The 13,108-nt window shown below is 42.4% G+C and overlaps 1 protein-coding gene and 1 long non-coding RNA gene across 2 annotated transcripts in view; one reads left to right on the top strand and one right to left on the bottom strand.

The window, feature by feature from the left end:
• The window catches only part of LOC144829499 (uncharacterized), a 400,486-nt gene that overhangs the window by 114,769 nt on the left and 272,609 nt on the right, over positions 1–13,108 (bottom strand). The window lies entirely within an intron of this gene.
• Positions 1–13,108, top strand: part of LOC144829501 (uncharacterized) — a 94,295-nt gene that overhangs the window by 970 nt on the left and 80,217 nt on the right. The window lies entirely within an intron of this gene.

A 13,108-nucleotide genomic window follows, 5' to 3' on the forward strand; every position in this document is an offset into this window, starting at 1 on the left:
CTTGGCTGCAAGATTCTTCATGAACATGCTGCATAGATATGCAATATTCACTTGTATCTAATTTACCAACTTCTGAATGGAACGGAAATGCTGCTGTAACTCAATTTGGCTCATGCTAAGCTGACTGGCATCATTAAAGTCTATGAGAGTGTCACCCCTGCAGGTTTGGGGCCGATTCCGATACCCTGCCAGGTTGGGGGAGGTGGTGTGTGATTGGGGGAGGGAGTCACTGATTGAAAGTGTTCACATTTCTCCTTATTAAGTTCTCTAAGCCCTCATGTTTTTCTAAAGCCAAGTCATGCAGGAACCCCAGTTGCGGTATCATTGCATTTCATCCATTTCCACTTAAGGGGTCCAACCTCCCTGGGGGATGGGCACTTTCCTCCAATGAATAGAGCTTGGAGCTTCAGCTAAAGGTGGCAAGGGAGCACCCATAATATACTTTGTTCGGCTACACCAGTTCCTCACAATATGCTATTAATTAGTGGTTTGTTAGCAGTGTTTATTTGTTTTAATATTATCTTACATTAATTTATTAGTATATGAATAGTGCATGTCTACATTGGAATGAGGCCCAGATATATTCAAGGTCTCCGGGCATTGACCTGATATGGGCCCATTTTATCTTCACTGCATTCCCTCCCTCTCATTTATCTTACAATCAAACTCCAGCTCCTCACAGGCACTTCAGCTCAGATGATGTTCCCAGTGTGGAAGGCTGCCTGAAGGGCACCACATGAGGTGCTTCGAGGCATAAAAGACATATGTTCACTGGAGGGGAAAAAGAGAGACCGGCTCTCTCGGTCTTCACTCTCTCCAATTGTAAATCCTTGGATTTAAAAATTCATTTCTCTTCTGTATTCCTGCATACAAACAAATTGTAAACGTGATTCTGAGCTATTATGATTTCCATCACTTCCTCTGCAGTTATCATATACATATGTATTGGATTGGCGATGGTCTTCGTGGAATTCTAAAAAAAAAAAAAAAAAGTGTATATATATATATATATATATATATATATATATATCAGAACCATACAATTTGGTCAAGTGGAATGTCTGTGTTAAGAATGATTCTGCCAATATTTATCACATATATATATATATATAATATTTATTTATTGTTTACACCAAGGACGCGGCACTCAAGACTTGGGTGGTATTTAGCTTGATATGTATGCAAACGTTTGGGTGTGGCTAAAGATCTGTTCAATGAGACGGACAATTTGAGGGAAAGAAATGTAACTGGAGGAACAACTGAAAAGAAATGGCTTGAAAACCCTGAAAGAGACGCTGTATGCATAGGAGAAACTGTGGAAAAATGAAATTGACAGCAGGTGGGAAGTTATCTTTTTAGATAACTACATAGAAGTGGGCTCGGTCCCCAGGGGGCTAGGTATACTTATTATTCCCACTTACCAGGATCCCCACCCCAAGCTACTGGAAGAATGGTCGACCCTGATGGCTTCAACATGCAAGCAGATGCTAGGTCTTCTATCCAAATATGCGGCTCTAGAATTAGACCAAGTTGTGATGGAGCTGAAGAAGCTACATGAGTCCCTGGAGAAACATCTACAAGATGAGATACAGAGTTTCCACAAGGAAATGGAAGTGAGATTAACAAAATATGAAGAGGACATTAAAACAAAGAAAAATTTAAGTTTACAAGGGACAAGATTGACTACGTTTCAGGTCGCATTTTAACCTTTGGTAGGAAATATGATGTGGCCAGGAAGGAATTCAAGCGCACGTATGCCCTTAAGCAATAGGAGATGACAACATTAGAGTCCAGTTCCGACATATATCTGATCTGGATGAAAGACAGATAACGCCCGCAAGTGACCAAGTACCCTTCACAACCTTAGAGGAGTACCATTTTTAAGACAAAGACAAGGACCAAGAAGAAAACCCTCAAAAGGAAGAGAAGGAAACAACGCAGGAGAAAAATCTGGAGAGGAGGAAGAGGAAAAGGAAACAGAGAAGCCGCGTGGGAAAGGAATACGGCTGAGCAAAAGGAACAAATGATGGGTAAGAAATCCTTTTAAGTTATCAATCTATCCCCACATTCCCCCACTCCTGATGAACAAGCTTTATAAGAACTAGGTCTGTCTTTTTGTCCCACTGCTACTCTGGACACTCACTTACTCGCATTGACATGTTTCTATTTACTAGGAAATTGAAATTGTTGAAAATTCATGCTCTGAAAAGAACGAGAAGTGCAATGGGGGTGAGCATCGAGCCCACCGCTACGGATACGATTTCAAATCTTTTATCTATTGGAGACATTGAAGGTCTGGCTTCAATTAGGGAGCTGGAGTTGGAAGATAGGGATTGGATCTCTGAATGGGAACTTCTTTGTAATTTGGATTTGGAAACTGACAAAAGAAGTCGGAGTGATTTCAAACCCAAATCCAGATTCAACCCAGTGACCCCATATGTTAACATTGATACCTTCCATGAGGCAGTCATACATGACCTCATGAAGTTGGGGCTAGAAATGCCAAACACTTTGCAGAGAATTTAACGAAAGGCCAACAAGCAGCTTTGGATTCTTTAAAGAAAGGGACTTCCTCTGTCATTAAACCATCACACAAGGGGGGGAATGTGGTTCTGTGGGACATGAGGAAGTATACAGCAGAAGCAAAAAAACGATTGGAATTATCAGGCAGCTATATGAAAACTAATGCTTTGCAATATGGTCTCACTGTTGATTTGTTTCCCAATTTGCTAGGGACCTGGCATCAGAAGGGTATTTTGAGTCAGAATGAATTGCTATTTTTAGCAGTGAAAAAACTCATGAACCCGTGCTCCTATTTTTTTTCTCCACAAATCTTTTGAGTACTGCGGATGATATATATGTATACATAATCATGATTAGACATTTTGTTTACATTTTCCTAAAACAAGATAGTATTAGCCATATATATATTCTGTGTTACCATTATGTATAATCCAGATCCACTCAATATTAAGTGCGGTAGCATTATAAAATATAAACGTGCATACTTTATAAGTGCATATTGTAGAATCACGAATATTAATGAAAATCGCAGTACCCATTAACGCCCACCCAATGAAACTCACCCTAAACAATACTCAAACTAAACAATAATAACTGTTGCCGCTACATAGACAATACACCCTATCAGATGTTTTTGTACCGGGCGGCATGGCAAAGCGTCCGAATATGGCGGACGCGAGCAGTTAGTGCTTTGTTTTTGAAACCCTCGTTTATCCTGCCAAACTTTACCTCCACAGCCATCTCAACGTAGGAAAGAAGCACGGAAACACCTACATTACCGTAGCACAAAAGCAAGCCAAAAGGGAGACAGAGAAAGCAGTTCACAACTCAGTAAGGGTTGGAGCCCATTCCTGGCATGTGACGCGTGTCACTCTGTAATGTGGCATATGCCACAGCTGATGTGACATATGCCACTGATTTTTTACATGGTCTTTTATGATTATCAGTTGAGGATTTCCAAATGACTATCTTTCACTCTGCTACAATAAATAAATTATTTTAAAAAAGAAAAACAATATAAAAATAGACTTTCCCCAGGTGGGGTTTGAACCCTTGTCAAAAAGCACTCTCCTACCCTCTGAACTGCCCCTGTACCATCTGTTCTGCATAGATTAACTCAGCCCAAAGCCTTTGTGTCTTTGAAAAAAGGTGATGTCCATTTTCTGTTTCCATGCTGTTTTTCTTCTAACATGACACAAATCTACACTTGATTTTCGTTATTTATAAACAAAGACCCCTTCCTTCCTCCCACTCTGGCACTTGGCCCATGCATTTAGTTTTCTTACACAACCATTCCCAAAGTCTCATTCCACAAATTAAGGGATGTATTTCATAGCAAACCTGGTCTCCCTTCCACATGCCACACAGCATGCCATCAATGCCTGGCATGCACTATGACTAATGATGCCATAGTTCTCCCAGACACTGCTAGGGGGTGATTTACAAAGGCACAGCTTTCATTTGTGGAATTTAGAAAATAAATTAAAAAAAAAAAAAAAGATTTTCCCCAGCTGGGGTTTGAACCCTGGTCAAAAAGCACTCACGCCCCTGTGAACTAACAGTGAGCCATCTATTTTGCTGAAATTTTTCCAGCCAAAGGCCTATTTTTCATAGAAAAATGATGTTGGTCCTTCCTCTATTTCCATTGTGTTTGGACTTTAAATATCAGAAATCTTCTCTCGATTTATATTCTTTAAATACAAATAGCCCTTCCTTTCCTACAGTCTGCCACTAGCCCCGTGCATTTATTATTGTTACACAATCATCCCCAAATTCTCATTCCACTAAATAAGTGATTTCTTTCATAGCAAACCTGTCCCCCCATCCACATGCCACACTGCATGCCATCAATGCCTGACATGCACTATGACTAAGGAGGCCATAGTTCTCCCAGATACTGCTAGGGGGTGATTTACAAAGGCACAGCTTTCATTTGTGGAATTTAGAAAACAAATTAAAAAAAAAATTTAAAAATACAATTTTCCCTAGCTGTGGTTTGAACTCTGGCCAAAAATCACTCACAGACCCTGTGATCTGTTAGTGAGCCATCTATTTTGCTGAAAGTACCTATAAATCCTTAACCTTAAGAGTGTAGATTTAACCTTTAGAATATTTTTTTTTTTCTAAAGGTGGCAGTTCGCTCACGCGTTTCAATGAGCACTCCTTAAAAACATCAGATTTCAAATGATTACATTTAGCTGTTACATGTTGTGAACCATAATTTCTAATGTTATGTGGCATCTTGTAGAAATCTGTGCCCTGCATATTAATTATGGTTTATCAAATATAGCTAATACCTGTATGCACTTTAATATAATATATTCATGCTGCTATTTTCTTACTGTATTTTAACATATTACGCAGTGCTGTTATTTGTCTGTTTCTGATTGCCCGCATTTTTGCACTTATTAATCTATGCTGCTATAGTCAAGAAAAACTGACCAATTTAAAGGAGTGGTCGTCTTATATATTTGCCGCTCTTTTATAATATGAATTTTTATAATTCCGTTTATGCTATATATACAAGTCCTTGTTATTTATTGTCATTTATTGATTTTTTATCGAAAAAGTTTTTAACGTGACCTGTCTATTTATTGATCTTAAGTATCCGAAAAAAGATTATTTTAATTGAATTGCATTGGAATATAACATAAACGCATTGAACCACTACTGCATTTCATTTCCCACCACATCGTCCACCCCAACAAATAGATTCCATCACCATATAGCTGGTCCCTTAACTAAGAGGCCCGCATAACAACATTGATACATATGCATCCACTGAGGGCACCGGGTCCAAATTTAGTCCTCGGTTGTCTGCCCATCTTTTCCAGATTTTGGGGTGCTTTTGTGGGCAACCCCTGGCCTTGAATATTGGGATCTCTAACCCCATGCAACAAGTCCAGCCCATTTTTCCATGATGAGAGAGAAGATGGAGCCGTTGCCTTCCACAGCCTTACTACATTCCTTTTACCCAATGTCAGGCGAGAAAGCAAGTCGTGGTTGCACTTATAGGCTCCCGACTTGATTACTGTAATGCGCTGTATGCAGGACTCAACAAGGGGTTGCTTCGGCGACTACAAATGGTCCAGAATGCGGCGGCCAAGTTTGTGTTAGACCTACCCAAACGTGCGTCAGCCACTTCTGCAAGGAAATCTTTACACTGGCTCCCGATTGAGGACAGGATTTCCTTTAAAATAATGTGTCTGACCTATGGGGCCTTAGCAAGAAATAGGTCAGGTGGGATAAGAGACCTTTTGGGTCCTTATATCCCCTCCAGAAATCTGCGTTCCATTGATAAGTTGCTGCTATTAGTACCCCGTGTCCGCAGAGCTAAATGGGGTGGCAGAGCTTTCTCTAGTTTAGCACCGAAAATGTGGAATGCTTTACCTGTGGAAATTAAGTCCCTTCCTACTATGCAGTCCTTTAGAAAGGCCCTGAAGACTCGGCTATTTGCCAAAGCCTACCTGTAGTTTTGTTTTGCCTTCTTCTGAACTTTTTTGATAGGCGCCTTGATGCCTTCGGGTTTTAGTTGCGCAATACAAGTTATTTTTCATTTCATTTCAATGTCGGCCCCAACAATAACAGGTGCCTCTTCTATACTTTACCTCCTGTGCCCTTCGTGATATGTAAAATTGCCAATCTTGTTGAAGAGGGGAGCTCCCACCCCAAAACTTCTGCAAGACTGGCCAGAACCAGTCTCCAAACTGTTGTGAGTACTGTACAATGCCAAATGTTCTGTATTTTGTACCCCTCCTCCCGACCACACCGCCGGCATATAGGGGATGACTCTAGGCCTGCCCTCCTCAGCCAGATCCTTGTATACTAAACCCGGTGGAGGTATTTAAATGTATTAATATGGAGCGGTATTGCTATCACTGCTTCCCTAAGGGAAGGACAGTCTTTCCATCCAATCATCTCCGTCTATTTATCGAATATCAACAGCCCATGCTTCTCTAAGTTTATCCAATGTAGTGAAGCTATTGGTCACCAGTGACTGATAGATCTTCGAGATTTTATGGTTCTGCAAATGGCCCATGAAGACATTGGCTTCAATCAGACTGAATTTGTGAATAGCCTCTAACCCTGACATGCTAGGATAAATCGCATGCCAAAATTGAAGGTATTTATAAAATGTAGTTTTTGGCATCTGGTACTCTTGTTGAAGATCTTGGAATGATTTTGGAACCAAGCTTCGCAATACGTCTCCTAATGTGTAGACTCCTATATTATCCCACCCTCTATGTCCGGATAATGCAGCTAGCTGCTGCAAATGACCGTTGTGGCACAGTGGGGTTTCCCCAGTAAATTTATTCCACCACCCCATCCTGCGGAGAGACTGTTTCCGCACCTAGAATACCACCCGAGTGGCCGGCGTTAAAGAATTGCTTAGAGGCGCCAAATACAGTATGCTATGTAGGGTGACTCTTGTATACACCTTTGCTCTACTGCATGAGCGATGAAGCGATGTCCTTCCTGTCCCCATACCACCATTCATTCGGCACCAAAAGATGCAATGCCATATAGTACGATTGGACATCCGACATGGCCAGCCCCGCAATACGTCGACTGACAGCAAGTCCTCAGCGCCACTCTGGAGGCCCCTCCTGTCAACAGAAATTTACCCAACGCTGCGTTCACCTGGCAAAACCACATAGGGAGTATCTGATATGGATGGTTCTGCAATTGGTAGAGCAGGCCCGGCAATTACACCATTTTAAAACAAGCACTGGCATAGCCATTAGGTCTAGCCTTTTTGGACCTTATAAGTGTTTATCAATGCAGTACATTATCCCCCACTGGCATGACCACACACTCTTAACATCTTTGAATAACCGTACAAGTTTTTTTTCTTTATTTAAAGTCGATATGACAAAGGAGAAGGTGTGGCGTAACGGCCAAAGCAGCCAACTTTGGAGTGGAGGTGACGATGTTCGAGCCTCCTCGTTGGCTCAACAACCTGTGATTCTGAGCAAATCACTTTTCTCCCCATGCCCCCGTCTAAAACAAGTTGAGCTATTTACATATAAATGTAAAGTAAAAGTGGGCTGTTCATAAGTGATTAAAGGCACGCTGTCATGCTCTGTCGGGAGATGGGAAGGGTCTGCTATAGAGGAAATGTTATGTTATGTTATGTTATGTTATGTGGTTTTTATTAGGCGCACAAATGCTCCAGCTAAGGAGCGTCTTGGCGCCCGACAAGGCAGCTACACAACACAACTAAATAAAACAGCACAGAACACACTAACTAAGGGAATAAAAATGTTTTCAAGGCACGACGAAAAGAGAGCAAATCGCTCATAGCGCGAATTGCCGGGGGTAAGGAGTTCCACAGAGCGGCGGCCCGCACTCGAAATGAGCGCCCACCGGCCCTGCTTCGCTTAAAGCGCGGTACCACGGCCAATTCGAGATCTGACGATCTTAAGGGTCGTGCCGGAATATAGTTGGCCATGAGGGTCGTAAGGATCATTGCCGGGGACCCAACAAAAAACACTACAAGTAGTCAAATTCAAAGTGAAAATGTAGCTGTGCGCGCCCATGCTCTGTTGGAGGTGGAAGAGGTGTGATTTGAAGGCAAGCCATGAAAAAAATTTAACATACAGGCGTCATTAATAAAATAACGGTGCACAATAGCGCTGCTCGATGTTGTGTATTAGGTAGAAGGGTTCTGCTTTTGAGCCAACGAGCAGTTAAAAACAATTATACTGGAGCTCAGACAGAGCTTGTCCTGTGTTTGTGGAGGATTGAGCACCATCCAGGTGCTGGGTGCGCGTGCAGCCACCTTGCACACAAAGCGAACAGGGAGGCATTTGTTGCAGGCACACATCCAGGACCGCAGTTAATAAATAAAGGCGCACAGCAAGCAGTGCTCAATGCTGTGTATAAAAAACATGTGGTTGCTGATAATAAATAAATGAAGATGCATCATGAGCGCTGCCCGATGCTTTGTTGGTGGTTGGTTCTGCTTTTGAAGCAATGCAAGACAAGCCACGTTGCGAAAGTGAACTCGACCGTTCTCTGTTTAATGACCAATGAAGAGGAATTCAGCTGACACCCTGCGCGCCGCTGCTCGCTCCTGACAGATGGATGCCGTGGGAGTGAACATTTACAGAAAATGTTGGACATGCACCCGCCTTTGGCCAATTGCGTGCTTACATTTTTCAAAGCCACATGCAAGGACGTTATCTGAAGCTGCCTCGAGTTCGGCTGTCTTGACACTAATATTGAGGAGATGTTCTATAGTTTTTGGTCCTCTCCTGCGACCTTGGGCCATCTTAGACGCATACCACAATTAGAGAGAATTAACTACTTTGTGGAGGTGAGGTAATTCCCAATGGTATTAGATTTTTTGTTGGCAGGGGCCCATTGATTCTTTAATTTTAACATTAGAGGGTTGTGGTCACTGTGAATAGTTAGGCCCACTTCCATGTCAATGACATCGGCCCAGAGGCGTAAGTCGACCAAGATATAATCATTGCGGTAAGGGCATGCAAGTTTATTGTAAGTATTTTTCCCCCTGATGTCGGATAGGGTTCTGCCATTTGTGGCTTTTAGGCCATATTCTAGTATTATAGCACTAACTTGGATTACAATCTCAGACCATCTTTTTACTGGTGGTAAGACTAGGGGGGGCACTGCCCATTTGCTATCCTCTTCAATTATCCCTAGGAGATCTTCACTGCTTAGTGGCTCGAATGTGCAGTTAAAGTCGCCGGCCACAATGATTTTAGTAGACGGGGGGGGAACTTGTTTATTTGATTTTCTAGCTGTGTTAAGATGGTCGAGGACTTGCCATTTACTGTTCCTCCTATATAGACATTAAAGAGCTCCAAAGGATCTCCTCCCTTCGGACCTTTTACTGTAAGCCACATAATGTCGGGACTTCCTGTGTCATGTAGGAGGGCTGAGCAGGCCAGATCTTATCTGATCCAAGCTGTTAGTCCTCCAGAAGGCCTGCCATTTCCCGTAGACACTGCCGGGATATGGAATGTACTGTAGCCGGATTTATACAGTGCAGTTACACTCCAGGTATAAACATATACCATGAGTTTCTACAAACTTGTTCCACAAGGGAACTGACACATTTTTCTTTAACCCAGCTATGTTCCAGGAGAGGATGTTTAAGTGGGTTTGATTAACGGAAGTGAGCTTTGAGGTTTCCTTATGTGTAACATTTTCTTGTGGAATAAGAATGGGAGGCGCCAAAGTTAGCCCTTGGTTGGTCAGAGAAGGGGTGCTGTGACAGAAGGATTTGCGACTCCTCTCCCCTTCTTCAGGTAGATTCTGATAGTCAATCGTTAGCGTCCAAGTTTGACCTAGGACCTTCAATTCCTAGAGCATGTTCCTTCACCCCACCACTTACAGTTGCAGTTAGAATGGGATGGCGCCTTAATTGTATACGGGAGGAATCAGGGGAGGACGTTCTATACTCTAATGCTACCAGGTTTTCAGCCAGACTAGCATCTGCCAGTGTTAATTCAATACTATCTAATGTCGTATTGGGGATTATACATCTTCTTCCTTTAGTTATGTCCTCCCTAATGATGGAACGACACCCTCATACATGATGAATCTAATGGATTGATTTATTAATCAGTGATTCGCCATTTTCAGGGCTTCTAGTCTCAGTGAGTTTGGGGACATTAACCATGAACACTATATTTGTAGGTGTGTTTTGGTTCTCACAATTTCTAAGGCCTGAGTTTGTTAGAGGAACTGACAGAGTATGAGTTCTATTGTGTAGGCCCATGGTACTTGTTTGTTTACTAGGAGATAGGATCTATCTGCACTGTCTTTGGTATAAACGGGTCTATTAAGTATGTGCTGTAATGAGCCTCCTTTCCCCCTGAGTGATTCGGACATAAACCTCGCAGTGTCTGGAATGTTTGTGCTTAGGCCCCCTTGGTTGCATGTGGTTTCCTGAGCTGCATGGGGGACCAATCCAACTTGACTTATATTTGTTTTAAGGTTAAGTGTAGAGTTGACTGTTACACGGAGCTCGGTGAACATGCTTTTCATCTGTTCGATCTCCCCTCCAAGTGCCATTATAACTGCTACAGGGTCCCCAATATATTGATTACATGGGAAACTTTGCACCTTCTCGGGTGTATCAGGCAATAATGGTGTTAATATCGAGTGAGAGTATACACTTATCGTATCAAGGGAGGCAAATCTGTTGGAACATTGGGCAATAAAGCCCACCTGATTTGGCAGCCTACTCTCTTCTTGGGCGATCAAAGACTCATGCTCAGGGGGATTCGCTTCAGGCTGGGACAGACTCGCAGCCTCCCTTTTTTCCCCCCGATTTGATTTATTAAAAATTGATGGAATTACCGCTTTTTGGGGTGGGGGGTGGCTACAGGGCTCTTAATTGGGGGTTCATTGACAGGAGTACTAGGCTCATTAACTAGGATTTTTTCATATTCTTGTATTAAGTTGTCTATCCTATCCATCACACAGTTAGCACACGCATTTGTTAGGAGTTTACTCTGTCTCTTTTTCTTCCTTTGTTCTATTGGCATCCCATTACATCCCCCAGCTCCCTCCATTGCTTTCGCCCATTTTTGGTTTGGGTAGACCTTATAGGTTGTTTTTTTATGACAAAATGTACTAAGAATAAAAGTCAAAGAGGGCTGTGGCACAAGCGCAAGGTAGCATTTCGAATCAAATATAGATGGCAACCAAGGAACTTATATCAGTCACTAGATTGAAACAGACAGTACCTCGTGGGTTGTGCTCCAAGGCAAATGAAAGATGAAAGGGACCAGGCCCAGCCCTGCCTCTTCCTGGCTCGGACGGGCGCAGACACTAGGATGATGTTAATAAAGAAAAATACGATGCCAATGTACGCCAGGATATATTTACGTATAACAGCAAACTCACATTGCTGTAGTCAAATCTACCCAATATGACCTACCCATCAACCCTGAGTCAGAAATACATGGTCAGGAAGTCCCAGTGACCAAGGTCTGGAGCAACTGAATAACAGATCACAAGTGGTGTGACACGTAGCCCATAGACAAATGATTGAACAGGGACAATCTAGATCAGTCTGCCAGAAGGTAGCAACACTGCAAAGGTCCGAGAAGATTGGCCCCAATAACATTTGTTTGGCCAGAGGGATGCACATTCCCAAAACAAACATAAAGATAAATGCCACATATAGTTAGGAACACTCAGCCAATCAGAACACCATATTTACACTGCACACAGAAAACAGGCGCTCACCGTGACGGACATCTGGTCATGTTACCCACTGTCCTGCATTGTGTCCACCCAAGGTTGAGACCCAGCTGGACTCCTTATCAGGAGATCAAATATACAGTCCTGTGAATATTCCCGCAATTCCTGTTAAAAAATAATGTACAAATTGCTTCATAACAAGTTGTAAAGTGTATAAAATAAGAGCCAACACCAATGTACTTTGAGACTGCTTCAGACCGCAACTCTGCTACTGTTCTCTTGTTGATGCGATTAATTAAAACAACTGTTCTAGTTTTGCAAAATGCCTCTTGTGTTTTATTTTTTATGTTAAATCCACATTCTAGCTACAAGGACCTGCAGCTCTTAGTGTGCCAGTCAGTTAAGTAGCCTCCTTAAACATGTCCCAGGCCTTCCATTGCAGCCTGATTGTAGTTTTATAAGCCGTGTCTACCCTTAAACTCCACTTTCATTATATATAAGTAACCCATAAATTAGACCCTAGCTAGCACATAGGTAAGGGTTCATTATAATTCATAGTTTGGACATGTGCTTTTACATTTTACATGTCCTTGTCGTCAAAAATCTCCTAAAATCAATTTTCATTACTGTGAGGCATACCTCTTGTAAAGGATAACATAGGGTTGCTTATTACATGTAATAAATGCTATCTTTTAATTGGGAAGAATAATACTTTTCATGTTTTGGGTCTGAGAAATGTGTTTCACCTCTCCCACTAACTTTTGCCCACTTCCAACTTCAGACTATACCATTTTGTTGGACCTAGGACTCTGGGCACCTTACAACTGCTAAGGTTCGGTTACTCTCCCCTAAAATATGGTGATATTGGCAAACCTGCATCAGGCCTCTGCCATTGCAGTGGGGCTGGCCCCTCCATAGTCCAACCTTAGAAATGGCCTTATATCCCTTAAAGTGATAAATCCTGCATAGTAAGGTGTAGATATATCATGTTTGGTATGGTTAGAATCATCAGGAGAAATCCTCCCTGTTGGTGTATTGGGTTTTACCCTTACTGGCAAAAATGACACTTTCAGAAAGTGGACAATTCTCTGTCCTTCCATAAACTCTGTGTACCTGCTGCCTGCCCCAATGCACGTCTGGCCCAGGGTAGCAGTCCTATACTTGCATACTACCTACACTCTCCAAAACACAGGAAGGTCTGCCATATCAACAATCTGATGGCCTTCTTGGGCTGAGAGGAGGGAGTAATGATTCACACTCACATCTGAATAGCCTGAGCCGGCCACCACACAATAGGTTTTAAGACTGTGCTTTGTCAGGGCAGACAAGTCAGGTGACACAGGGGAGCCCCAAAACCTCAAAGCCCTCTCCAATAGCTTCTGGTCTCTTCTAGTACATGGGC

Source organism: Lissotriton helveticus, chromosome 4_1 (genome assembly GCF_964261635.1).
Source record: "Lissotriton helveticus chromosome 4_1, aLisHel1.1, whole genome shotgun sequence".
Taxonomy (NCBI): domain Eukaryota; kingdom Metazoa; phylum Chordata; class Amphibia; order Caudata; family Salamandridae; genus Lissotriton; species Lissotriton helveticus.